This window comes from Moschus berezovskii, chromosome 12, assembly GCF_049115385.1.
Source record: "Moschus berezovskii isolate FMDL1 chromosome 12, NW_MosBer_1.0, whole genome shotgun sequence".
NCBI lineage: Eukaryota > Metazoa > Chordata > Mammalia > Artiodactyla > Moschidae > Moschus > Moschus berezovskii.
In genome coordinates this window covers 55,073,717-55,100,382 of record NC_142471.1, presented here as the reverse complement: position 1 = coordinate 55,100,382, position 26,666 = coordinate 55,073,717, and the positions used below count along the sequence as shown (strand labels likewise).

Here is a 26,666-nt window from a genome sequence, read left to right as displayed (position 1 = left end):
CAATTAATTTTTTAAAAAAAAATGTTCATTGAGCACCAGCTATATGCCAAAAGCTGTGCTAGGAGCTGTGGGTCAGAGAAGGCACTGGCAAGCCACTCCAGTACTCTGGCCTAGAAAATCCCATGGACAGAGGAGCCTGGTAGGCTCCAGTCCATGGGGTCGCTACTAGTCGGACATGACTGAGCGGCTTCACTTTCACTTTTCATTTTCACGTGTTGGAGAAGGAAATGGCAACCCACTCCAGTGTTCTTGTCTGGAGAATCCCAGGGATGGTGGAGCCTTGTGGGGTCACACAGAGTTGGAAACGACTGAAGCGACTTAGCAGCAGCAGCAGCAGCAGTAGCTGTGGGTACAATGGTCAAAGACATACACAAGACCTGCTTATGGCTGCCTCTGAGCTTAACCATCATGCAGAAAATGCTCGGAAAATATTAATTGATTGAAATTGTGCTGAACCCATGTTGAAAACCTTGTGTGAGTTGCCAGATTTGACAAACAAAAATACTGTACGCAATATTTTGGCTTTGGCTGTACTAAAAATTATGTGTTGTTTATCTAAAGTTCAAATTTAACTGGGCATCTTGTATTTTATCTACCACACTACTAGCAGTTTCAGTTCAGTTCAGTTCAGTTGCTCAGTCATGTCCGACTCTTTGCGACCCCGTGAATCACAGCACGCCAGGCCTCCCTGTCCATCATCTCAGAAGAAGAGTTCCAGCCTTGCCCTTATTATATACATAAGCCATTTGAACACTGAAGACATTTATCCCTGTGCCTCATTCTTTTTTCAATACTCCATTTTGAAATTCTCTCTTCATAAAGTATTTCCAAAGGAATGCCCTTCTTCTTTGGTGTCAGCCAGGGGGAAAGGATGGCTTAAAAGTCTGGGTTCCAAACTGTTAGCTGCTAAAGACAACTACATTATAGGAGAACAGTTTGTGTTGTCTCAAGAGACTAGAGTTTTGCAACCAGTTCTGAAATGTCAGACATAATATTTTTCAAAGTTTAGATAATTTTTTCCAGCAAGACCTAATACCCTATATTAAGAAATAATAGCTTTCCACATTGCCTTAAATTAGTTGTGAGTAGGTTCATTGGCTAAGAAGGTGGTTGAGATGGTATACAGAATCCTGGTGCAGCAAGGGGGTGTATAGTAGGGCAAGAGGATGACTATATGAAGTCACAGGGGAGAAGAGACTGCAGTTTCACAAAAGGGGAAAGGCTGAGTTCAGACACGCTTAAAGAGCTTTCCCCTCCCCTTCCATCCACCAATGAGTTAAATTACCCTTTAAAAAAAAACAAAAACAAAAAACCCAAAAACAAAAAGCTGCTGCTCTTCTGGCTAGCACAGCTCACAGATTCCACAGTGGAAATAAGGGTCTGGAAGAAAATGATGAAATTCTACAAAGGACGGACTGCACATTTAACTTTTATTAAATGCCTTTAAAAGATTTTCTAAAACCTACCTATACATACAGGCACAATTAACTGTTATTTAAAAACAAAACTTCCATCCATATTTGAAGGCTGTCAAAATTACCCCTTCCATTCCAGAGCAGGAAAAAAAATGGGTGTGCTTTCTGGGTGGGATTATCTGTCCCCTGCGAGAAGATGCAGGCTTCCTCTGGCTCTATCTTGTCATCAAAGCAGAAATATAGCAAACTTCTGCATTGTTCTAAGATGGTAGGGAAGAGATGCATGGTGGAATTTGGGAGTGAGGAGTCCTGCCTATGCCCATCCATTTCCATCCTATAAACATACTGGGTTCCTGACCCCAGGGCTAGAAAATTGGTCTTTCTTTCCAGTGTTAATCTGTAGCCTTCCCTTGAATGTCTCCCAGGAAGTAACAGGAAGAAAAATGCAATTGTGAAATGTTTCTAAGAAAATAAAATATGAACTGACATTTCTTTCCCTACAAACATCCAGGGAAGGCTCAATACAGGGGAAAAAAAATCCTCAATATAGAAAAATACAAACAAAAACCCCCAAACAGTCCTCAGGCTTCTTCATATATCATGGAACCAAAACAGTTAAAGCCAGAGATATACAAACAAAACAGATGTGCTAAACTCTCCTCTCTAGAGTTGATTCAGCTTTTAAATATATTTTTGAAGTGAGGAGCCCAACTTGAGTCCACATACAGGATTTACAGGGATTTGGACACATCAGTTGAACTACGGGAACCACCTGGGAGAGCCTTTACTTTAAGCTCAGTAAAGTTGACCCAGGAACAAAGCTTTAGTTAGTCTTAGGGGAAGGGATGAGTCCATATGTAGCTTGGTGACAGAGATTCATCTCCTGCTCCAGTCCTACAGGTGCTTCCCAGGTGACACTAGTGGTAAAAAATCTGCCTGCTAATGCAGGAGATGAAGGTTTGATCCCTGGGTCTGGAAGATCCTCTGGAATACATCATGGCAACCTCCTCCAGTATTCTTGCCTGGGAAATCCCATGGAGAGAGGAGCCTGGAGGGCGACAGTACATGGGGTCGCAAGAAAGACACGATTTAGCGACTAAGCAACAACCAGTCCTACAGGTTCACAACCGAATCAGTTGAAAGGACGGAGAAAGCCAAAAAGCAGATCAAAGAACTGCTTCACCAAAGAAATGGAATGAGAGTGGAGATAACAGGTCAAGTGACCTGGCCTCAGGTCTGGCTCAACCACAGAGCCCTATGTAACCTGAGAGAAATGGATTCCAAAGCTGCTCCAAGCCATAGCTTCCCCCTCCCCCAAATGGACAGAATAATAGCACCTACCTCACAAGTTGGGATAAATATTGAAAGACACCCAATTGCCATTCAACAGCAGTCTGGTAAGTAAATCGTGGCGTTTCACTAAAATGGAACACTATACAGCAATGAGAATGAACAATATACAATGACACACAACAATAAGGAAGGGTCTTGCAAACACAATGCTGAAAGAAATCAGACACCAAAGAAGTACATACTGAATGATTTCATTTATCTAGAGCTCAAAAACAGGCAAAACAAATAATCTGTAGTGTTCAAAGACAAGGCAGACTTTCTGAGACAGCTGACTGTGCAACGGACATGTCATGCCATGAATCAGGCCTGTGATGAGCAGAGCTGAACTGTTCCTTGAGGACTCACACAGAGCACGGCTTACCTTCGCAACTACAACTTGAATGACAAACGATCCACATACAACTACATTCCCCTTGGCTGCTTTCACACAAGTAGACAGAAAAAGACTCTTGCAACAATGATCCAGCTAAGTCAAGGCAAAAATCCAGGTCTGGAGGGGAAAGACTAAGATTTTCTTTTTTTTAAACACAGGATTAACTTGATGGGTGGGCTTCAGTCTTCATTGATCATGCATTAAGATCACCCCACAACTCTATTTTGCTGCATTTTGTAGACTGCATGGATACAATGTAGCTATAAATGGATTAAAATTGGCTAGGCAGGCAGCATATCAACTGTTACTTTTTTGCTACTATGTAGTACAAGCAAGATGTTTCTGAATAAGTAGAAGTGAAAAGTGGCTCTTACTGCAGTTGGGTTGCCTAACCCGGTCTTTTCTTTTTTTCATTACGGTTTATCATGTGATCTTGAATACAGTTCCCTGTGCTATACGGTAGGACCTTGTTGCGTATCCATCCTATACTAGTTCACTGCTAATCCCAAACTCCCAATCCCTCTCCCACTCTTCTCCCCATTCAGCAACCACAAGTCTGTTCCCTACGCCTGACCATGTCTTTAAACCTTCATGAATCCACAGCAAGACACAATATTTCCAACCACAGTTCTGCAGGCTCCACGCAGGAACTTTGCACACTAACACAAATCCACACCACAGAGTTCTGTTTGGTTCCTGTCAGGTGATGGAAACAGAGCAGATGTAAGGCTGAAGGCATTATTGCCTTAGACACTAGACCCACACTGTTGAACTACCATGCTTCTGGGCCTAGCTTGCATGTAGGAACTACACAATTAGGAATAATCTGCACTACCCTCAGAATCTGTGGAAGAAGCACAAACTGCATTGCATCCCAGGGCTCAAAAACCTCCTTACCCTCTAACGCTGTTCCTTGGATGGATGAGTGAGGCTTCCAGATGCTTTGTTCCCACACTGGCTCGGTCAGTTGGCTCAGCTCAACCTCTCAGCCTGACTGTGTTTTTCCTCCATGCTTCTCCTTCTGACTTACTCAGTCCCCTGCATTTACCTATGTCGCCCAGGCTAAAAGGGAGCCCTGTAGCCACCCCCACTTACATACCCTGCACATCTTCAATAGCAACGCTGTCCACAGTAGCTTCATTTGGGGCAGATGGCTTGATGTTGATGGTGGGACAATTTTTCATCATTTCATGCTTGTTTTTCTAGGTACTTTCTTTCTTTTCCTGATATATTTTTAAATGCCATGCTTTACAACTTTTGTCTATAATAAATATTCTGAGTAATTATCGTGTATGTTATTTTCCATCTTAAGGACTTCATCGTAAAACTCCAGTGCAAGAATAGAGAACAACTTTCATTGAGTTAAGGTGGTTTTACAGCCTACAGAAATCCTCTCAGAATGTAAATTATAAAGATGCCCTATTTGAATACTAGTTATTAAATCTGCCACAGAAACAAGGGTCTTCTTGGTTCAGCTGGGAAAATCAGCCTCGAGGCTGTTCCAACTGGATTCTGTGTGCTTACCCTACAAGCTGTCCCTTTGTTGACTTGCTCCAGCAAGACTGGGGGTGGGGTGCTAGGTGTTAAGCTTTGCTCTTCTGCAAGACCCACAGGAACAAACTAACTCAGCAAAACTTAAGCAAACACAGAGCTTTTATGAACATAACTATCAAGATGGAAACCTGGGTCAGGTAAGCAAAAGTCACAGTTTTGCATTTCCCTTCCGTCCCCACCCCTTGCCTCTGCTCCCTCACTCCCTTCCTTTCTTCCTTCTCTCTGCCCCTGCCCCCCTCTCTCTTTCCTTTCTTTCTTGTTTAAGACATTTGTTGAACCTGGATAGAAATGTACACTTGAATTTCTTCGAATTGATATGATAAAAACATGATTTAAAAAGCATGAATGTCATTTACAATTTCCAATATTAGACTTCAATTTTGTTTTCTCTGTTATTTACAAAAGTTGCATGCTTTCTAGCAGCCAGAGTGTACCCATTCTAAGCCTGAATGTAAACATACTGAAGACAACAAATATTCATTCAGCTTAGATTGGGTGTTTAGAACACTGAGGATAAGATTTCATGACAAATAATTCATTTGGGTGCAGCAATGCAGTTGACTGATGAGTGTTGCTGGTATCATATTATTTATGGTCAGTAAGAGTAGAGCCGATCCGCCTCATTGGAGGCACTAGAAAAATCTGGTAGTTTGTTGAATGGGGATGAAAGACTACTCAACTTCTCATCTAAACTAACTAGATTCATTTGCGAGTTCAGTCTGTAATGTAAATAAGGCACTAGCCATAAATGATGATGTCTGGCCACATCAACATTTCACAAACTATATTCTTCATATTGTCCCTTGGGATACTATGTCTTCTGTGGGAATAAAAAACTGGGCATTGGCCAAATAAGCTTGGCAAACACTAACAGGTTCACCAAAAACATGAGCTTGAATTTGTGATATAGCTTAACTACCTTTCTAGTAAAATGAAGGGGAAAAACATATAAGATTTGTTTTATGTTAGTTTTTTAAACAGTTCAGCTTCATTTTGCCTTTTGGAATATATAATGCTGTATATGTAAGCTGTATAAACAAATCCTTGAAAAGGATGTCTTTTTGTAATGTGAAAAGTCCCTTGTTTATTCTATTGTAAAAAAAAGAGACTGAGTTGCTATGTTAAGAATTTTGTGTATTATTTTTAAAAAGTTATGCCCTGGAAGGAATCAGGGAGGAGAAGGGGAGGAAAGGAGAGGGAACCTATCAGCAAGTGTGCTGACCCTCTTCATTCGCACCTGACACTTCACAAGCACAGCTACTGTGTAATTACGCAGGTTTAATACAACAAACAACTTTCATTCCAGGAAGCCACATGATCCCATGTGCCTAGAGAACAGGTTCCTACTGTTTGAACGCCATCAGTGAAGGTGATGGGATTGGACTGCAGGTTCATTACTTTGGGAGCTCTCGATTCCATTGGTGTTTGGGAGACAATTCTACCTCTAGGAAATCCCTTTGACTCTCAATGACTAATTTCCATATGTTTGGCCTCAGGAGTCTTACTGTGTTTAGTAAGTGAGTGAAGTTCACTCAGTCGTGTCCGACTCTTTGCGACCCCGTGGACTATACAGTCCATGAAATTCTCCAGGTGAGAATACTGGAGTGGGTAGCCTTTCCCTTCTCCAGGGGATCTTCCCAACCCAGAGATCGAACCCAGGTCTCCCACACTGCAGGTGGATTCTTTAGTAAGGGGTAAGCCTTAATACCAAGGGAACATTTCATGCAAAGATGGGCTTGATAAAGGACAGAAATGGTGTGGACCTAACAGAAGCAGAAGATATTAAGAAGAGGTGGCGAGAATACACAGAAGAACTGTACAAAAAAGATCTTCACAACCAAGATAATCATGATGGTGTGATCACTCACCTAGAGCCAGACATCTTGGAATGTGAAGTCAAGTGGGCCTTAGAAAGCATCACTACAAACAAAGCTAGTGGAGGTGATGGAATTCCAGTGGAGTTATTTCAAATCCTGAAAGATGATGCTGTGAAAGTGCTGCACTCAATATGCCAGCAAATTTGGAAAACTCAGCAGTGGCCACAGGACTGGAAAAGGTCAGTCTTCATCCCAATCCCAAAGAAAGGCAATGCCAAAGAATGCTCAAACTACCACACCATTGCACTCATCTCACACGCTAGTAAAGTCATGCTCAAAATTCTCCATCCAGGCTTCAGCAATACGTGAACCGTGAACTTTCAGATGTTTAAGCTGGTTTTAGAAAAGGCAGAGAAACCAGAGATCAAATTGCCAACATCTGCTGGATCATGGAAAAAGCAAGAGAATTCCAGAGAAAACATCTATTTCTGCTGCATTGACTATGCCAAAACCTTTGACTGTGTGGATCACAACAAACTGTGGAAAATTCTGAAAAAGATGGGAATACCAGACCACCTGACCTGCCTCTTGAGAAACCTATATGCAGGTCAGGAAGCAACAGCTAGAACTGGACATGGAACAACAAACTGGTTCCAAATAGGAAAAGAAGTACGTCAAGGTTGCATATTGTCACCCTGCTTATTTAACTTATATGCAGAGTACATCATGAGGAACGCTGGGCTGGAAGAAGCATAAGCTGGAATCAAGGATGCTGGGAGAAATATCAATAACCTCAGATATGCCGATGACACCACCCTTATGGCAGAAAGTGAAGAGGAACTCAAAAGCCTCTTGATGAAAGTGAAAGAGGAGAGTGAAAAGGTTGGCTTGAAACTCAACATTCAGAAAACTAAGATCATGGCATCTGGTCTATTTTCATGGAAAATAGATGGGGAAACAGTGTCAGACTTTATTTTTTTGGGCTCCAAAATCTGAAGATGCTGATTGCAGCCATGAAATTAAGACGCTTACTCCTTGGAAGGAAAGTTATGATCAACCTAGATAGCATATTAAAAAGCAGAGACATTACTTTGCCAACAAAGGTCCATCTAGTCAAGGCTATGGTTTTTCCAGTGGTCATATATGGATGTGAGAGTTGGACTGTGAAGAAAGCTGATCGCTGAAGAATTGATGCTTTTGAACTGTGGTGCTGGGGAAGACTCCTGAGAGTCCCTTGTACTGCAAGGAGATCCAACCAGTCAATTCTAAAGGAGATCAGTCCTGGGTGTTCATTGGAAGGACTGATGCTAAAGCTGAAACTCCAATACTTTGGCCACCTCATGTGAAGAGTTGACCCACTGGAAAAGACTCTGATGCTAGGAGGGATTGGGGGCAGGAGGAGAAGGTGATGACAGAGAATGAGATGGCTAGATGGCATCACCGACTCGATGGACAGGGGTTTGAGTGAACTCTGGGGGTTGGTGGTAGACAGTGAGGCCTGGCGTGCTGTGATTCATGGGGTCGCAAAGAGTCGGACATGACTGAGCGGCTGAACTGAACTGAACTGAACTGAAGCCTTAATAGGGCTTCCCTGGTGGCTCAGATGATTAAGATTATGTCTACAATGCAGAAAACCCAGGTTTGATTCCTCGATGGGGAAGATCTTCTGGAAAAGGAAATGGCTACCCACTCCAGTATTCTTGCCTGGGAAATCCCGTGGACAGAGGAGCCTGGCAGACTACAGTCCATGGGGTCTCAAAGAGTTGGACACGACTGAACAACTAACACCCAAGCCTTAATATCTGTTAAAGATCACCTTATGATGTAAAGAATACTTTCTTGCTGGTTTTGTCTGTGATCTTCACAATCCTATGAAGTATAAGCCTAACTTCACCTGAGTGCCCTTTCTCTACACCATTCTTTATTAATGGATACAGAGGTCCCTTGTATATCCTTTCTGGTAGTAGTCTATCCTTTGAAGCTATGATTTATTTTATCACAGGATACTAAAATGAGGCATGTTTAATGATTTCTCTGAGTACAACCAATTATTCTTATCCTTCTCTTTAATGCAGAGGTTCACTGCCCTGTAGTTTAGGCTATTTGTTTATAAAATTCCTCCAAAGATGCTAGAGTCTGTATGGTTAAATGTCAGATGTTTCCTTTTCCTTTAAGTCTAATACTCCCTATGCCATTCTCCTGTCTTTTTTCCTTCCTATTTTCTCTTAATTAGTCAAATTATCCTTGAAAATGATACAGATTTTCTGACCCAGAATCATGTCCTTCCTTCAAAAGCCTACTTGTGTTTGCCAATTACCTAGCTATGCTTCAAAATTCTTCATGTTAAAGGGAACCTTCCTACACTGTTGGTGAGAATGTAACTTGGTGCAGCCACTGTGGAAAGCAGTATGGAGGTTCCTCAGAAAACTAAAATTAGAATTACCATATGATCCAGCAATCCCACTCCTGGGCTCATATCAGAACAAAACTCAAAAAGATACATGTATTCCTATGTTCATAGCAGCACTAGTCACAATAGCCAAGACAGGCAAACAACTTAAATATCCATCAACAGATGAATGGATAAAGAAGATGTGGTACATTTATACGATAGAGTATAATGACTGCTGCTGCTGCTAAGTCGCTTCAGTCATGTCCGACTCTGTGTGACCCCATAGACGGCTGCCCACAAGGCTCCTCTGTCCCTGGGATTCTCTAGGCAAGAATCACCCATAAAAAAAGAACAAAATAATACCATTTGAAGCAACATGGAAGCACCTAGAAATGATCATACTAAGTGAAGTAAGTCAGAAAGAGAAAGACAAATACCATATGCTCTCATTTATATGTGGAATCTAAAATATGACACAAAATGAACTTATCTATGAAACAGAATCACAAACATAGAGAACAGAGTGGTGGTTGCCAAGGGGAGGGAGTTGGAGAAAGGATGGAGAGGGAGGTTGGGGTTAGCTGATGTAAGCTTTAACATATATAATGGATAAACAACAAGGTCCTACTCTAACACAGAGAGCTATATTCAATATCCTATGATAAACCATAATGGCAAACAATATAAAAGAATATATATAGTATAACTGAATCACTTTTCTGTACAGCAGTAATTAACACAACATTGTAGATCAAGTATAATTCAATTTAAAAAACCGTCATGTTCATTTTTTATAATAGACACAACTGGAAACAGCCCAACTGTCCATCAACTTGTGAACAGATAAACAAAATGTGACATATCCATACAATGGAATGCTATGCAGCCATAAAAAAGAATGAAGTAATGACATCAGGGTAGAAACAGGAGTGACTACAAATGGCACAAGGATCTTCTGGGTGTGATGAAAATGTTCCGGAATTGGATTGTGGGGAGGTAATTGGTAATTCTGTAAATCTACTCAGAATCTTTGCCTTGTATACTTATTTAATAAATTATATGAATTTTATGATATGTAAATTTATTTCAATAAAGATGTTTTTAACAACAGTCCTTCAGATCTTTATTCTTTGGTAAAAACCTGGATTTAGCACATTTCATCCTATCATTCAGAATCTCTTCAAATTCTTGTAGTGATTCCAAAATACACAAATTTTGTCTATGACTAAGACTGTACATCGGAGAAGGAGATGGCACCCCACTCCAGTACTCTTGCCTGGAAAATCCCATGGATGGAGAAGCCTGGTAGGCGGCAGTCCACGGGGTCGCAAACAGTCAGACATGACTGAGCGACTTCACTTTCACTTTTCACTTTCAAGCATTGGAGAAGGAAATGGCAACCCACTCCAGTGTTCTTGCCTGGAGAATCCCAGGGATGGGAGAGCCTGGTGGGCTGCTGTCTATGGGGTCGCACAGAGTCAGACACGACTGAAGCGACTTAGCAGCAGCCACAGCAGCAAGACTGTACAAAGTAATTCATTTTGACTTTAACACTTATTCTCAGTATAAAAAGCAGATCCTATTTGGTAATTTTTTATTTTGATGAGACTATAATAAGCATGGTTTCAAGAATTTTGAAGCCAGGCCTGAGTTGTATAATGTTCATGAATGCTGTAGTTGAGGCTCTAAGAAATATGTGGGTAAATAAACTGTGTATATTCACATGATGGGATATTATTTTACAGCAGGGTTTTACAACCTCAGCACTATTGACATTTTGGGCCTTTGCGGTGGGAGGCTGTCTGGTGCATTATAAGGTGGTTAGCAGTAACTTCCCTCCTTCCCTGGTTGTAACAATGAGAAAATGTCTCCAAACAATGCCAAATGTCCCAGGGAGACAATCACCCTGACTGAGAATGACTGCTATGCGGCAATAAGGATGAACAAATTCCAACCCCACACAAACAGTACAGCAATATGGAGGACTCTCAGAAACATAAGTTGGGGCAAAAGAAGCCATATGCAGAGTGTATGGTACACCATTCTATTTGCACTCTATTTTGTACAGCAAAAATAATCAGATGATTATCTGCAGAGGAAGAGTTAGCAATTGGAAGGGGCTTCTGGGATTCGGATAGTGTTCTGTTTCTTAATGCAGGTGCTGGTTATACAAGTATATTCACTTTATGAAAATTTATCAGGCACAACACTTAAGATCTATATATTTTCATGTACATATACTATACTTCAATAAAAAGTTTGAAAATATGGGCCACTGCTGTGGCTGCTGCAAAAAGAGGGCATTCAAGGTGATTGAGAAGGGGCTCAGCACCTTTCTAACAGGACGCTAATTCATCCCTTCACAGACCCACTGTGACTCCTCCAGGCCCACCCTGAACTCTAAGACACAAATCCAGTGTGTCCCACGGATGAATGAAAGCTTGTTCCTGGGCTACTTTGTTATCCAGGTGCCAAAGCCAAGAAAGTCTCTCCCTCCTCGTCACCCATTTTCAATTCATACTTTGCAAAGGAAAGGCCTAAAACTGATTTCAGTGTGAAATTGAGCTAAATGGAGCCAAATAAAGGAAGCACTTTCTTTAGCATTCACTCCAATGCTAAAGAAAATAATGGATCTAGCTCACTGCTCCGTGTCCTGCCCCGTCTGTCCCCTCGGGTTGCCACCCACCGTCACCGTGCCATGACCACCCTGCAAATAGTCCTGCAGGGCCCGGGACCCTGGGGCTTCTGCCTCGTGGGGGGCAAGGACTTCGAGCAGCCTCTTGCCATTTCCCGGGTCACTTCCAGAAGCAAGGCTGCTATAGGGAATTTATGCATTGGAGATGTAATCACAGCCATCGATGGGGAAAACACCAGCAATATGACACACTTGGAAGCTCAGAACAAAATCAAAGGTTGCACAGACAACATGACTCTCACAGTAGCCAGATCTGAACAGAAAATCTGCTCTCCTCCGGTGACAGAGGAAGGGAAACATCACCCATACAAGATGAATTTAGCCTCTGAACCCCAGGAGGCCCTCCACATAGGAAGTGCCCACAACTGGAGTGCCGTGCCCTTTACTGCCTCACCCGCCTCCAGCTCTGCCCCCAGGGTCATCACAAACCAGTACAACAACCCAGCTGGCCTCTACTCCTCTGAAAATATCTCCAGCTTTAACAACACCTTCGAGTCAAAGACAGCAGCCAGTGGGCAGGAGACGAATGGCAGAGCCTCAGACCATTCTCAGCTCCCAAGCGGACTCGTCATTGGTAAAGAATCTGAAGTTTACAAGATGCTTCAGGAGAAAGAGGAGTTAAATGAGCCTCCGAAACAGTCCACTTCGTTCCTGGTTTTGCAGGAAATCCTGGAGTCTGAGGAGAAAGGGGATCCCAACAAGCCCTCAGGATTCAGAAGTGTTAGGGCTCCGGTCACCAAAGTGGCTGCATCAGTTGGAAATGCCCAGAAACTGCCAGTGTGTGACAAGTATGGCACTGGCACTGTCGGCGTCTTCGTGAAGCTGCGGGAACTTCACCGCCACCCCGAGTGTTACGTGTGCGCCGACTGTGGCACCAACCTGAAACAGAAGGGCCATTTCTTCGTGGAGGATCAGATCTACTGTGAAAAGCATGCCCGGGAACGGGTCACTCCACCCGAGGGCTACGACGTGATCACGGTGTTCCCCAAGTGAGCGGGCAGCTCCGCGCCCAGCGCTGCTCTCCATGCAGCCCCAGCTGCATTTTGTCCTCTGAAAGCTCTGGCCTCTCCTTCTGAGTTCTCGCTTACTTTGGTTTTGTCCCTGCTCATTCAGTATCACGTCCCCCTTTGCTAATGACTCACGCTGGCTGTGCGATGCCTGCTTTTATAATTAATGAAAAATGGCCTTGTTCGGTGTCCCTTTGCCAGCGTCACCGTGTCTTCTCTTTCGCTTCATTCATCTCTGCTGCAAATGGACATCAGCCAAATTCAAACCAAACTGAATTTAGTATGTCTGACGATGATTTCATTTTTACTCAATAAATTAATAGACTTAGAAAGAAAAGAAAAGAATGGGTCTAGTCCCCCAAACTGAGAGTACTACAAACGCCCGAAGTGGCAGCTCCTGTCGTCTGCTGCAGTGGGGGAGAAGCAGCTGTGGTGATTCATGCATGTTCTTACTCTCGGTTGGGGCTCCTCCTGACCAGTAACTTACCAATACAGTAGGGGACCAGGTGCAGAGTGAAGTTTGTGACCACTGTATTCTTCGATCGAGGCAGTTAAGTGACACCAGATCCGGGCCTAGTAATGTGACCAATGACCAACAAGTTCACACTCCACACAATTTATCTGAGAGGCTCAAATGATCAAGAGTCACTGTTAGTCTTCAAACCTCATATATGGGGACTTCCCTGGTGGTCCAGTGGTTAATGGCACGGGTTCCATTCCTGGTTAAGGAACTAAGATTGTGCATGCTGCACCGAGTGGCCAAATATATATATATATAGATAAAATATCCAACCCCCCCAAAAAAGCCCATAAATGTATATGAATGCACAATATTACAAATAAATAAGAGATTCAGATAATTCTCCATTGTTCTCTTGTGTCTCTGCCAATCTTTTGCTGTGCAGAGTGTTAACTGCTTTTTATTTCAGATTATCTTTTCAAGTATGTTTGTATAGCGAATAGTGTTGGTTGAGAGAGGTAATAACCCCTCCAGAACAAAGGGTGTGTGTGTGTGCTCAGTCATGTCCAACTCTTTGCAGCCCATGGACTGTAGCCGGCCAGACTCCCCTGTCCATGATCTCATGGCAAGAATACTGGAGTGGGTTGCCACTTCCTACTTCAGGGAATCTTCCCGACCCAGGGATTGAACCGAGTCTCTTGTGTCTCCTGCATCAGCAGGCATATTCTTTACCACTGAGCCACCTCGGAAGCCCATCCTCCCTACTGCCCATCATAAAAAAGATTCAGGTTCCCTTCACTTACACTTTCTTTCCTGTAATACAACTCACTGCCTGTGCAGGTATCCATCTAGATGCATGCTCCTTTTGGGAGATGGGGGCAAGAGAAACCAACACAAAAGCTGATGCTCATGATTGCTGTGCTGTAAGTAATAAAGCCCTTTGTCTCTGACTCAGGAGCTGTTTTCTGCCACTATCCATGAAACTATGGCAAGGTAATTAGACTGTAAGTGGGATAAAATCACAGACCCTTCACAGTTCTCGACTATATATACATTATCTAGAAAGATAGATGGAGAAGGCAATGGCAACCCACTCCAGTACTCTTGCCTGGAAAATCCCATGGACGGAGGAGCCTGGTAGGCTGCAGCCCATCAGGTCGCAAAGAGTTGGACACGACTGAGCGACTTCACTTTCACTTTTCAGTTGCATGCACTGGAGAAGGAAATGGCAACCCACCCCAGTGTTCTTGCCTGGAGAATTCCAGGGATGGAGGAGCTTGGTGGGCTGACGTCTGTGGGGTCGTGCAGAGTCGGACACGACTGAAGCGACTTAGCAGCAGCAGCAGAAAGATAAATACAGCTTTCTCGTTTTGAAAAGTAAATTTCCTACCCAGCCACTCAGTTCTCTTTGCTGAAGGCAGTAATACTATTAATTTACTATGTATCCTTCCAAGGATATTTTATGTGCTTATAACTATATACATCTTTTTTTCTTTTTCTCCCAAATGTAACCAGACACTCTTTTGTATCAGGCCTTTTTTACTTAATAAAATGCTTGGAAATCTTTCCAGATTGGTTTAATTCAGGGATACCTCATTCTTTTTAAACAGTGACAAATAAATTTGTACTATGTATATATTATAGTAATAACAGAAGAGTACATAGTATGTACTTAAACAATGCTCCTATTGATTTATATTTAGGCTGTTTCTAACCCTTTGTTACAAAACGCTACCAAGAATATCTTTATACATAAGTCATCTCATTCATTTGTAAGATCTCTATAGAAAAAAGTTCTAGAATTTGAATTGCTAGCTCAGAGAATATGCTCAAAGAAAAGTTTTAATTTTAATAGATATTTCTAAACATATCTATAGAGATTGTACTAATATATATATCTCACTAGCAATGTATGAGAATGTTTTTTCTCTCACACATTTGCCAATATAACATGTTAAATTTTAACCTGTGCCAATCTGATAGGTGAAAAATTCAATCTCATACTTTTCATTGGTATTTCTTAAAATAAATGAGACTCAGCATCTTATCATATATTTAAGAATTATTTGCATTTCCTCTTCTACGAACTTCATATTCTTTTCTCACAATTTTTTCCCTATTGGATTGTTGATAATTTAAAACACTGAATTGTAGGAATGCTGTATATTTTGAAAAGTAGAACTATGTTTTCTCTGAGTTATAAAATTTCCCACAGGTTGTTGTCTTTTGATTTTATTTTAATTAAAAAAAAATCTGTACATGTATTTGTGTGTGTGTGGTATCTGAATTTGTGTCACACTTAGAAAGGTCTTCCCAGCTATGAGATCATAAGATTCATATTTCTTTCTTGTAGCTTTTTGGTTTTATTTTTCTATGCTTAAACCGTTGCTCCATCAAATCTTATCAAAATTAATTCATTAAAATGCTTGTCTATATTCATAAGGCTAAGCATAGCTTTTAAAAAAAGACTGTTTTCTCATCTCTGTGATCACATTTTTTAAACGTTCAACCTTTGGCAGGTACAGATCTAGAATCAGCCCTAGATATGGAGTGGTTCAAAGTGCAATCGACATGCATGTGTATGACATAAACATTATACACTGCATAGATAATGTTGTTGTCCCATAAAGAAATAGCAGATAGCTCTCCCAGAGTAACCTGATAAAGGGATTCTACTGTACAAAACTTTGAAATTATATTGCCTGCCAAAATAAAGATGATCTAGAAGAGAAACGCAGCTCTTCCTTGGGGAGGCAATTCTCCGTGATGATTCTACACAGGGATGGTGAGAGGGCTTAGTGTAGAATTCCCTTTTCTTCTCTATCCTGGTTACTAGAGACCAAGCCATTTAATCTGTCATTTTTGATTCTAAGATATTCTGACCTGCTATGCTGCTGCTGCTAAGTCACTTCAGTCATGTCCGACTCTGTGCGACCCCACAGACGGCAGCCACCAGGCTCCCCCATCCCTGGGATTCTCCAGGCAAGAACCTGCTATAGGTGAAGTTTATTTTCTGTCCTGATAGTTTTAAAGAGAATTATAGGAAAAGGAGAATTTGAATTTTGTTATGTTTAATATATATGGACACATTGTTTTCAAAATTGTTGTTCAGTCGCTAAGTTGTGTCCAGCTCTTTGCACCCCCATGGACTGCAGCACGCCATGCTGCCCTGTCCCTCACTATCTCCTGGAGTTTGCTCAAATTCAGTCGGTAATGCCATCCAACCATCTAATACTCTGTCACCCTCTTCTCCTCCTGCCCTCAATCTTTCCCAGTATCAGGATCTTTTTCAAAATAGTTATAACCAAACTCATTTCAAAATGAGACAGAAGGAAAAAGAAGGTAAATGGAAGCTCCTGTCATAAAGAAAACAACTGTAGATCAGAAAACCTGCCATTGATTTAAGAATTGTCATTAGCAGCAAGTGAAGTGAAGTCACTCAGTTATGTCCAACTCTTTGAGACGCCATGGACTGTAGCCTACCAGGCTCCTCCCTCCATAGGGTTCTCCAGGCAAGAGTACTGGAGTGGGTTGCCATTTCCTTCTCCAATGCATGCAAGTGAAAAGTGAAAGTGAAGTCGCTCAGTCGTGTCCGACTCTTAGTGACCCCATGGACTGCAGCCCACCAGGCTCCTCCGTCCATGGGATTTTCCAGGCAAGAGTACTGGAGTGGGCTGCTATATATACACACTGCCATATATAAAATAAATAACCAACAAGAACCTATTGTATAGTACAGGGAACTATACTCGATATTTTGTAATAATCTATATGGGAAAAGAACCTAAAAAAGAATATATATATATATATATTGGAGAAGGCAATGGCAAGCCATATAATCTTTTTAAGCCTATTATCTATATTTATCTGTTTTTTCTCTCATTTACTGCATTAAGAATGAATAATCTCTGTGAAGATGTTACATAAGGCAAAGCATTATTCATTTTTAAGCTCAATGAGATATATAAAGTTGATCAAAATCCTTGATCAGATAAAACAAGGCAAGAAATTTATTAGTGTGGGTGAAAAAGTCAGAATGGTTATAAATTAATTTGATTCATTTTAGTAAGTTGATTCATTAAGTAACTTCCCTGGTGGCTCAGACGGTAAAGTATCTGCTTACAATGCGGGAGACCCAGGTTCAATCCCTGTGTCGGGAAGATCTGGAGAAGTAAATGGCAAGCCACTCCAGTACTCTTGCCTGGAAAATCCCATGGATGGAGGAGCCTGGTAGGCTACAGTCCATGGGGTCGCAAAGAGTCGGACACGACTGAGCGACTTCACTTTCTTTCTTGTAAGTTCAGATGATAGGCATGAAATACATAAATGAACAGCATTTCTGCTGATGAGGTACTTATATGTATATCCCAGAAATGTTGGATTTATGCTGGCAAATCACATGGAAAGGCAGGCTTATTTTTGGAGAGTTCTTCCAATGTGGATCTTTAATATTCAAAGCCATCTAATGTGACAAGGGACTCTTTTTAGATTTATTCCCATTGGGACACATCAGGTTCAACAGTAAGGTCTGGACACTTGTATTATTAAGAATTATAAGCTAGTTACAAAAATAAGCCACTCTCTTAATTGTGATTCAGGAATGGGGCAAATGTCCAGGGATAAATTGCTACCACAGCCAGGGATAACTGACTAAGAAAGAACGATCTCCAGGTTTTTCCAGAAAGCTGTCTGTTCATTAGGCAATGTTAAAATAGGACAAGGATGGCAAGTTTTTAAACACTGCAGCTGTACTGTTTAATTTTAAATATTCCATGAGGAATGTGGCCATCACAAAAGTCCGAGTTAGCTGGTAAATGGCCTAGCGTTTTTTTGGGGAAAAAAAAACTTTAAAGAGCAAATAGCATTCTGAAGTAGAGAAAACCCATCTGTTACTAGCTAGCTGGAGGACCTCAGGCAGGTCGCCACGCTCCGCATTTGTATGGGGCAGGAAGTAAACTAGATGATGGTTCTCTAGCCAGGCCAGACCAAGGAACCTCTTACCCAAGTTTTGAAGAACCCCACACAGACCAATTCAATCCAGTTCTCTGGGAGTGGTGTCCAGGCATCAATATTTTGTAAAGTTTAGCAGAGCTGAGAAGCACCAGACTAGATAATCTCTAAAGTCCCCCTCAGATCTCAATAAAATAAGGAGAGAATTCAGAATTCCAGTACAGTAAAAGGAACAGAAGAAAACATAAAAGTCTGGCAAGTGTAACACAACTCTTAACCAGAGATGTACAACACACAAATATTAGCAGAGAATGATACTTTCAAATGAACTGTGGCTTTGTGAACAAAAAAATATGCTTGATTAGTACAGACACCATCAACAAAAACATTCAGAATAGGAAAATTATTATGTACTTAAAGGTCCGTCTAGTCAAGGCTATGGTTTTTCCCGTGGTCATGTATGGATGTGAGAGTTGGACTGTGAAGAAAGCTGATCACCGAAGAATTGATGCTTTTGAACTGTGGTGCTGGAGAAGACTCTTGAGAGTCCCTTGGACTGTAAGGACATCCAGCCAGTCCATTCTAAAGGAGATCAATCCTGGGTGTTCATTGGAAGGACTGATGCTAAAGCTGAAACTCCAATACTTTGGCCACCTCATGCAACGAGTTGACTCACTGGAAAAGACTCTGATGCTGGGAGGGATTGGAGGGGGAGGAGAAGGGGACGACAGAGAATGAGATGGCTGGATGGCATCACCGACTCGATGGACATGAGTTTGAGTGAACTCCGGGGGTTGGTGATGGACAGGGAGGCCTGGCGTGCTGTGATTCATGGGGTCGCAGAGAGTCGGACACGACTGAGCGACTGAACTGACTGATTGGCTAACATCTGGTGGCATTTGTACTTTTTATCCAATTTCAAAGTTATAAAATAGTACATATCCACCTCTGACCATTCAAAGACTCAAAGCACTTTCCAATACGAACTAAAAATCAGAGAGTGCGAAGTGGTAGATTTTTTCTAAAAAGGTAGTTGTGGCATGTGGGATCTTTTCCTGTGGCATGGAGGCTTAGTTGCCCCTTAGCATGTGGGATCTTAATTTCCCAACCAGGGATCAAACTTCAGTCCTCTGCATTGGAAGGCGAATTCTTAACCACTAGACCACTCCAGTGTTCTTGCCTGGAGAATCGCAGGGACGGTGGAGCCTGGCGGGCTGCCGTCTATGGGGTCGCACAGAGTTGGACACAACTGAAGAGACTTAGCAGCAGCTGCAGCAGACCACCAGGAAAGTCCCCAAAGTAGCAAATTTGTAATTTCTCACTGAAAAATGTCAAGAGTTGATATGGCAAAAGCCAAGAGATTATTTTTATGAAGATTTGTATATTCCTTGCTTAATGGATGAAAGAGACAATTCTAAATGATGACAGCCAGAATCAATACTATGTCTAAGATTATGACTAAGCACTGTAGGTTGCTTCCTAGAAGTGAGTCATTTGAACTGAGCCTCAAAAAAATAAAAAGTAAAATAAACCCTCTCCCTTATGTGGCTCTTCTATCATGGATTTTAGCTAACAGGGCCTGAGTTTCTAAACTGCTTATTAGATATGAACCTTGTCTGGACTTCTGTGAACCCTCTGGAACTGCTTGTAAAAACTGTGTGTGTGGGCCTACGTGGGTGTACCCATGTACAGAACTTCCTTATCCTTTTAGAAGAATTCCTTTGGTGGTCTATTGACCCTTCTCAGAAAAATGTTTTTAAATGCATAAAACACAAAGGATTGCAAAGGAAAAATTGAATTATAGTTATCAATTTTTAAAAAAATTACAGGGTGGTAATAAATACACTTCTTTATCAGGATATTAAATAAAAAGATCCTGATGTTTAGATGGGCAGCTATAATAATTATGTCATTTTCAGAGAAATAAAGAACACAGAAATTTTCATGACATTAGCAACATAAGCAACAACCTGAAAATATATGTGCCTTCTATTGCTGACATAATAACAAGCACTATTAATAATGTGATGATTTCTTGTCTGTGATCATCATTGAAGGAAGTGATAAATTTCTATTATAGGTTATAAAAATAATTTCTCCATCCAAGTTCACAACCCTCCTAAGTCCCCTGGACTCTAGATGAAGAATATCTGATCTATGTCTTTATATCCAACTTCAGGGAGTTTGCTGATAAGCCTGCAGCAAGGAAAGATCATTAGATCACAAAGCACTTAATAAGCATTTTCAGGATTGGTTTCCATAAGGTCCTACAGACACAGAGTCCTGGAAAGTCATAGAACAGTAGGGAAAAGGTGAAGAGTTCTTTGAGATGAGACCATAAGGAATTCTCTGTGAGTTTCTGGAGCTAAAGTTTCAATATATCTTATTTTTAATTTAATATACATATATTTTAAAAAATATTTTTTTACAGTCTTTATTGAATTTGTGACAATATTGCTTCTGCTTTATGTTTTGGATTTTTTGTCCACGAGGCATATATGATCTTAGCTCCCTGACCAGAGATTGAACCCATACCCACTGTATTGGAAGGAGAAGTCTTAACCACTGGACTGCTAGGTAAGTCCCTTTAATATATGTTTTAGTGTTCTTAATATATGTGTCATGTTTAATATATGTTCCTGACTCACTAGATCCATAAAGCATAGCAAAACCTCACTTCTGAGAGGATGTGAAAAAGAAAAGAGAAAACAACATAGGGGCATAAAGTGAGTGATACCAAGCATGAAACTGGTACAAAAATAGAAAATGAGCCACAGACCCACTTCCGAGCTTTCTGGCAGGCATCTTGAAGCGGACTGACCTGGATAGTCATGAAATGTACAGTTCCCAAAGGATTATACACACACACACAAAAAAAAATCCTCAGAAAAAATACAACCTTTCTGCTATTGATACTAAGACTGAATAGAAATTTCTTCCACAGATCTTTATAAAGAGTATATCATGTGTTGTAATTAATGAACAATATTTTCAATGATATCATTAAAGAAGACATAACAATGAGTTCCCCAGAACTTTCTAAAAACTGTTCTTAGCTTACAGGTTATACCAAAATTGTGTGGGCTGGATTTGGCCACAGGACTGAATTTCTTAACTCCTGGTCTACAGGATCAAGTTAGACATCTCCTTTACTCGTGTACCCTTCACTTTCCTCAAACCCCTATCTATATCAGCTTTTTAAGGTGCTAACTTTTTCTGTACTTTATAGCAACTATACACAGATCCAAGCAGGGTGCTATCATGTAGACATACTTCAAAATTTTTATGTCTCATGGAAATAAGAAGGTAATCCAGCATGAATTAGCAGCAGAGAAATGGTTTAGTTTCCAGTCTCATTAAAATAAACATATACACCATATCAAAACAAAGGTAGAAAATTTTTAACGTATAACCTTCTCTATTTCAGGGATCACAAGCTAGTTTTGTAGGCGAATATAAAAAAAAAGGGTATAATTAGCTGAATCACTTAATTTATCTATTATAGTGTTTATAGCATCAGCTCTCAAAATGAAAATGAGGTCATATCGTGTTTCACAGCACACAATTATCTTGGTCCCAATAAGAAAGACTTCATCCCAAATATCATTCAGGTGTCCCTGAGCTTCTCTGTTCTGAGACAAAATGAAGTACTAGGCCAACTAAACTTGGCAAACTTGGGTTATCTCTATTATTACATGGGCTCACAAGAAGGCCTTAGGGAATTTTTAACATAGCTTTATTTTAGTAAAGATTTATAACACTTATACCCACCTACTCCAAAGAGTTGCTAGGATAATTAAGAAGAATTTATGAAAAAGCCTTGATGAGCATGAAGAAAGAAAGGTATCATACCCAGAGGAACCTCGCTGTAATTCTGGGAGGTGGCAATTACCCTCATGGAAACACAACACATATCAAATGGAGTCGACTAGAAATGTGTAATTACCTTCAGAAGATGCTCTGAACCACACAAGCATAGTGTTCAGCACAGATCTTAGATGCCCTTCTAAACACCAGCCCTGTAAGTGTTCCACTGAAGGCTGTGTTTCATTACCTCAGTGTATTTTCTTCATATTCTTTTGCAATTGGTTCTGGTAATGAGGCTGTGTATATGACACAGGCTCCTTGAACCATGAAAGATTAAAATTCTATGCTGAGCTGGGGAAATGTCAGTGAAACCTCTAGTACATCCAGAAAACAGGCCCGTAGCTTGTGGGGCTTTGGGAACTTGTAACTCATGAATGCTCAACTGTGCAGCTCCCGCATAATGAACAAGGCCAGGTCTAGACTTACATGTAAGTCACTGTGATTATCTCTAAAGACACTTATTCCTGAGTGTATGCATTCACCCACTAGAACACTGAAGCTTTGTATTATTGAGGTAAAACGCTGGGTTCAGTTCCAAACACTACCATTCTAAAAATGGCTGCAGAGCCTCCTCCAGACTAACATTTATTGCCTGTTTACAGCATTTGCTCAAATCCACATCTTTCAAAGATTACACACAACATTCCAAAAAGCCCCTGAGGAAAATCACTTTCAAAGCAACCACCTCATCTTCTCGGTTTCTTCACTGCGTTCATCTGCATCCACAAAGACAGTTTCTATGTATGTTTCAATCATCGGAATAATCTTCATTTTGACGATGGTAGCATACATGACATCTGTTACATTAACAGATGAAAGAGAAAAGAATGATTGAAAACAGGGCATTAGAATTAGGAGGGAGTCAGCCCTGCCACTTGCACTGGTACATCCTAAGGCAAGTTATTTCATATCAGTAAGCTTTACTGCTCTCAACTATAAAATATGGGTAAGAACATCAAGTACTCCATAGTTTACTATGAGGAGGACATGAGGGACTGCATCGAAAGTCCCTGAATGCTTATTCCCTCCTCCTATTTAGAAACCTAGCTGGACCAACAAATTTCCTTCCTCCACCTTGAGGGATTAAGCTACCATATGACCCTGCAATCCCACTCCTGGGCATATACCCAGAGAAAAACATGATCTGAAAGGATACGTGCAGCCCAATGTTCATTGCAGCACTGTTTAAAATAGCCAAGACATGGAAGCAACCTAAATGTCCGTTGACAGAGGAATGGATAAAGAAGATGTGGTACACATATACAATGAAATATTATTCAGCTATTTAAAAGGGTGAAATAATGCCATTTGCAGCAACATGGATGGACCTAGAGATTGTCATGTTGAGTGAAATAAGTCAGACAGAGAACAAGAAATATCATTATGATATCCCCTATATACAGAATCTAAAAAGAAATGATACAAACGAACTTCTCTACAAAACAGACTCACAGACTTAGAGAATGAATTTATGGTTGCTGGGGGAAAGGGTGGGAGGAAGGGATAGTTAGGGAATTTGGGATGGACATGTACATACTGCTGTGTTTAAAATGGATAACCAATAAGGTCCTACTGTATAGCACAGGGAACTCTGCTCAATGTTATGTGGCAGCCTGGATGGGAGTTTGAGGGAGAATGGATACATGTACATATATGGCTGAGTCTCTTTGCTGTCCACCTGAAACTATCACCATGGTGTTAATTGGCTATATTCCAATATAAGATACTTTAAAAATTTTATCTTTGAAGAAAATAATTTAAAAAATGCAAAGAAAGGGGGAGATAACACATATTCTCTATTCTTTCTTCAAAGAGACTTTAAAATGTTTGGTGTGTTTGAGAGCTAAGAAAAATACTTGTATAAAGGGAAATCTCTGAAGTTTTATCTTTTTAGCATGTTCATGTTGTTGTCAATAAAATGGAGATTTGAGTGAAAAAAAAAAATAAAAGGAATACGTATCATAGTGTGACGTGTAAAGGACTTATTAAACCAGAGCCTCAATACTGAGAAGAAAATAAAAGAAACGACATGTTTATTCTGACTGGATTTTTCCATTCACTGAATAGCTAAGCAGGACAACACATCCTTTAGACAGAATTTTGTATCCAAGGTGTATCACACTGTGAAACAATGGATTCTGTGGTTTAATTTCTATGTTGTCACTACCACTCCTGTTATTTAAATAAGGTTGTTTAGTCACTAAGTTGTCTCCAACTCTTTTGCGACCCCATGGATTGTAAGCCCATTGGGCTCCTCTGTCCATGGGATTTCCCAGGCAAGAATACTGCAATGGGTTACCATTTCCCTTTCCAGGGGATCTTCCCAAGCCAGGGATCAAACCCGAGTCTCCTGCTTGGCAGGCAGTTTCTTTGCCACTGAACCACCTAGGAGTCCCCTTTAAATGAAGTCGCTAAGTCGTGTCTGACTCTTTTGCGATCTCAAGGACAATGGCCCACTAGGTTCCTTTGTCGATAGAATTCTCCAGGCAAGAATACTGGAGTGGGTTGCCATTTCCTTCTCCTTTAAATGAGGTAACCTCTCTCTGTTAAAGGATTTCCATTTCAGCCCCTACAATCACGTGCAGCCAATGCTGCTCACTCCCCTGTGAGCATGGGCTCTGGCCTCTTAACACGATGGTCTTCTGACAATCAGAATCCAGACCCTCCTAGAAGCCGTCACTGAGGCTATGGCCCAGGATTGCTGAAATCTTAAACTTTTCCAACCTATGATGACAGAATGAGACAAACTTCCCAAACCATTTCTTCCAAACATCTTGGAAACTGTCATTCACGATCTCACAATTTCCAGGCACTCCTCATTGGTCCCCAGTGAAAATGGAAGCGTTATCTGGTTTGCCAACATCCTTAAGCCTTGACTTCCAGCTAGGTCAAATTTTTATTTTGTGAAAAACACATGGGTGGCCTGGTTTCCTTTTACCATCGACAAATCACAGTAACAACTCGGCTCAGGTATTAGGAGCTTTAGTGGAAACAAATCATTCTGTTCACATTTGTTGAATACTGACCCAGTGGTAAAATTGGCAATAAAAACTATTACCCCTACTTGTTGAGTCTGAGCACAAAGAAAATTTACTTTCCAATTATTCACCATAAGGAAAGAAATGTGTGTGACGGCAAGGGTAACATGCGTTTGTGAATATGTGCCATTTCCTCTTTTTACAAAAGTGCTGGGGAATGTCTCTTAATAGAATTCATTCTTACTATCTTGAGATATTAGCAGTAGGCAGCTGCCAAAATATTTTACAAATGAAACAGTAGCATATTACTAGTTGCCTAATCCTACTGTGTTTGCTACTTGGCGTTTGTCTCATTCCCTCTATGAAATAAACAACTTATTAACTACAGAGCAGATAACAAGATTTTAGCTTCTCCTGTGGGGAACTCTCTAAAGCCTTATTTCAGTTAAATGAGTTCCCTCCTGACTATTTGCTCACCAACTTCCTTCAGGAGAGCATGAGGACTACATGAGTTAACGCACAGGCAAAGCTGTGAAAGGGTGCCTGCCACATCATAAGGGCTCAATGCAGATGATAAACAAGTCACAACAGAGAAGGAATTTTCTAACAAAACATGTTCTAAAAATCGAAACTCCTGGTAAATATGCAAATCCCATAGAGAGAATTTTAATATCTATGTTTTATTAGTTCTCAGTCACATGGTGCATTTAAACACAATAGATGAATGAAAGATTTTTAATTTTTTTTTAGTAACTACTTAAAGCATTGTTGTATTAGTGACACAATGGCCCAACAGCTGTGCTTATTCATACTATTTAGGAAAAGAATATTGGGACTCAGCAATTTAGGTAGATTTAGTTGGCTGGACCACACAGTTATGTGTAAACAACTTCATGGTACTTCATGAACTTAGGAAACAATGGAAATAAATGGATTTAGAGATAAAACTGGAAATTCTACAACAAGAACTGAGGTTTCAATGTACAACTGAATTTGCCTCAAATTTTGCCAAATATAAATTTATCTGTATTGCACACGATGCAATCGTTACTATGTTTTTTTCTCTTTTTTTGATAAAATAGTTAAACTGTTTGAGAAGGCTTAAGAAAGAGTGAGTGAGCTTGAGATGTTTAAGAGGGTATAAGTTGAATTTTCTAAAGAGAAATAGACTGGACCCAAACATATTCCAAAACGGTCAATTACATTTTATTCTCTCTTTTTTAAAAAATTTATTTATTCATTCATTCATTTTGGCCATGCCTCACAGCATATGGGATCTTAGGTTCCCTGACTAGGGATCAAACCTGTGTCCCCTGCAGTGGAAGCATGGAATCTTAACCACTGGACCAACAGGGTAATCCTTCATTTTTCAAACACTGCTCTCTGGTCCATGCTTTCTATCTTCAGAATATCAGAACAAGATGCTAAAGCTAAATTAAAGTTTAACTGTGATTCACTGATAACCAACTTGGAAGTTTTGTTGTTTTTTTTTTAATTTATGGAAAATATTTCCCAGTATGTAAAAGAAAAGACAGAGCTACAGAAAATGGGTAGGGCCTCTTTTGAAGGGCATGCAAAAAAAGAAAAAAGTGCTAGGCCTGTAGTTATGTGAGCAGAGTTCCAGCTCAGTGGTGGTATCACCACCAGCTGGCCAGGAAGACAGTCACGTGCCTCAGCAAAGCTCTGTGTATCAACCTGCATGGCTTGAAGACGAGTTCTTCATTTTCCTCCCAGAAGGAAAATGCTAGGGGTCTTCGGGGAAAAAATACATTTTTAAAGTAGGAACAACTTGAATAACAAGTAAA

At 40.7% G+C, this 26,666-nt stretch overlaps 1 protein-coding gene and 1 pseudogene across 1 annotated transcript in view; one reads left to right on the top strand and one right to left on the bottom strand.

Moving 5' to 3' along the window:
* Positions 1-26,666, bottom strand: part of PAPSS2 (3'-phosphoadenosine 5'-phosphosulfate synthase 2) — an 89,672-nt gene that overhangs the window by 55,024 nt on the left and 7,982 nt on the right. The gene's annotated exons all lie outside the window — the stretch shown is intronic.
* On the top strand, positions 11,603-12,733 carry LOC129555580 (PDZ and LIM domain protein 1 pseudogene; annotated as a pseudogene).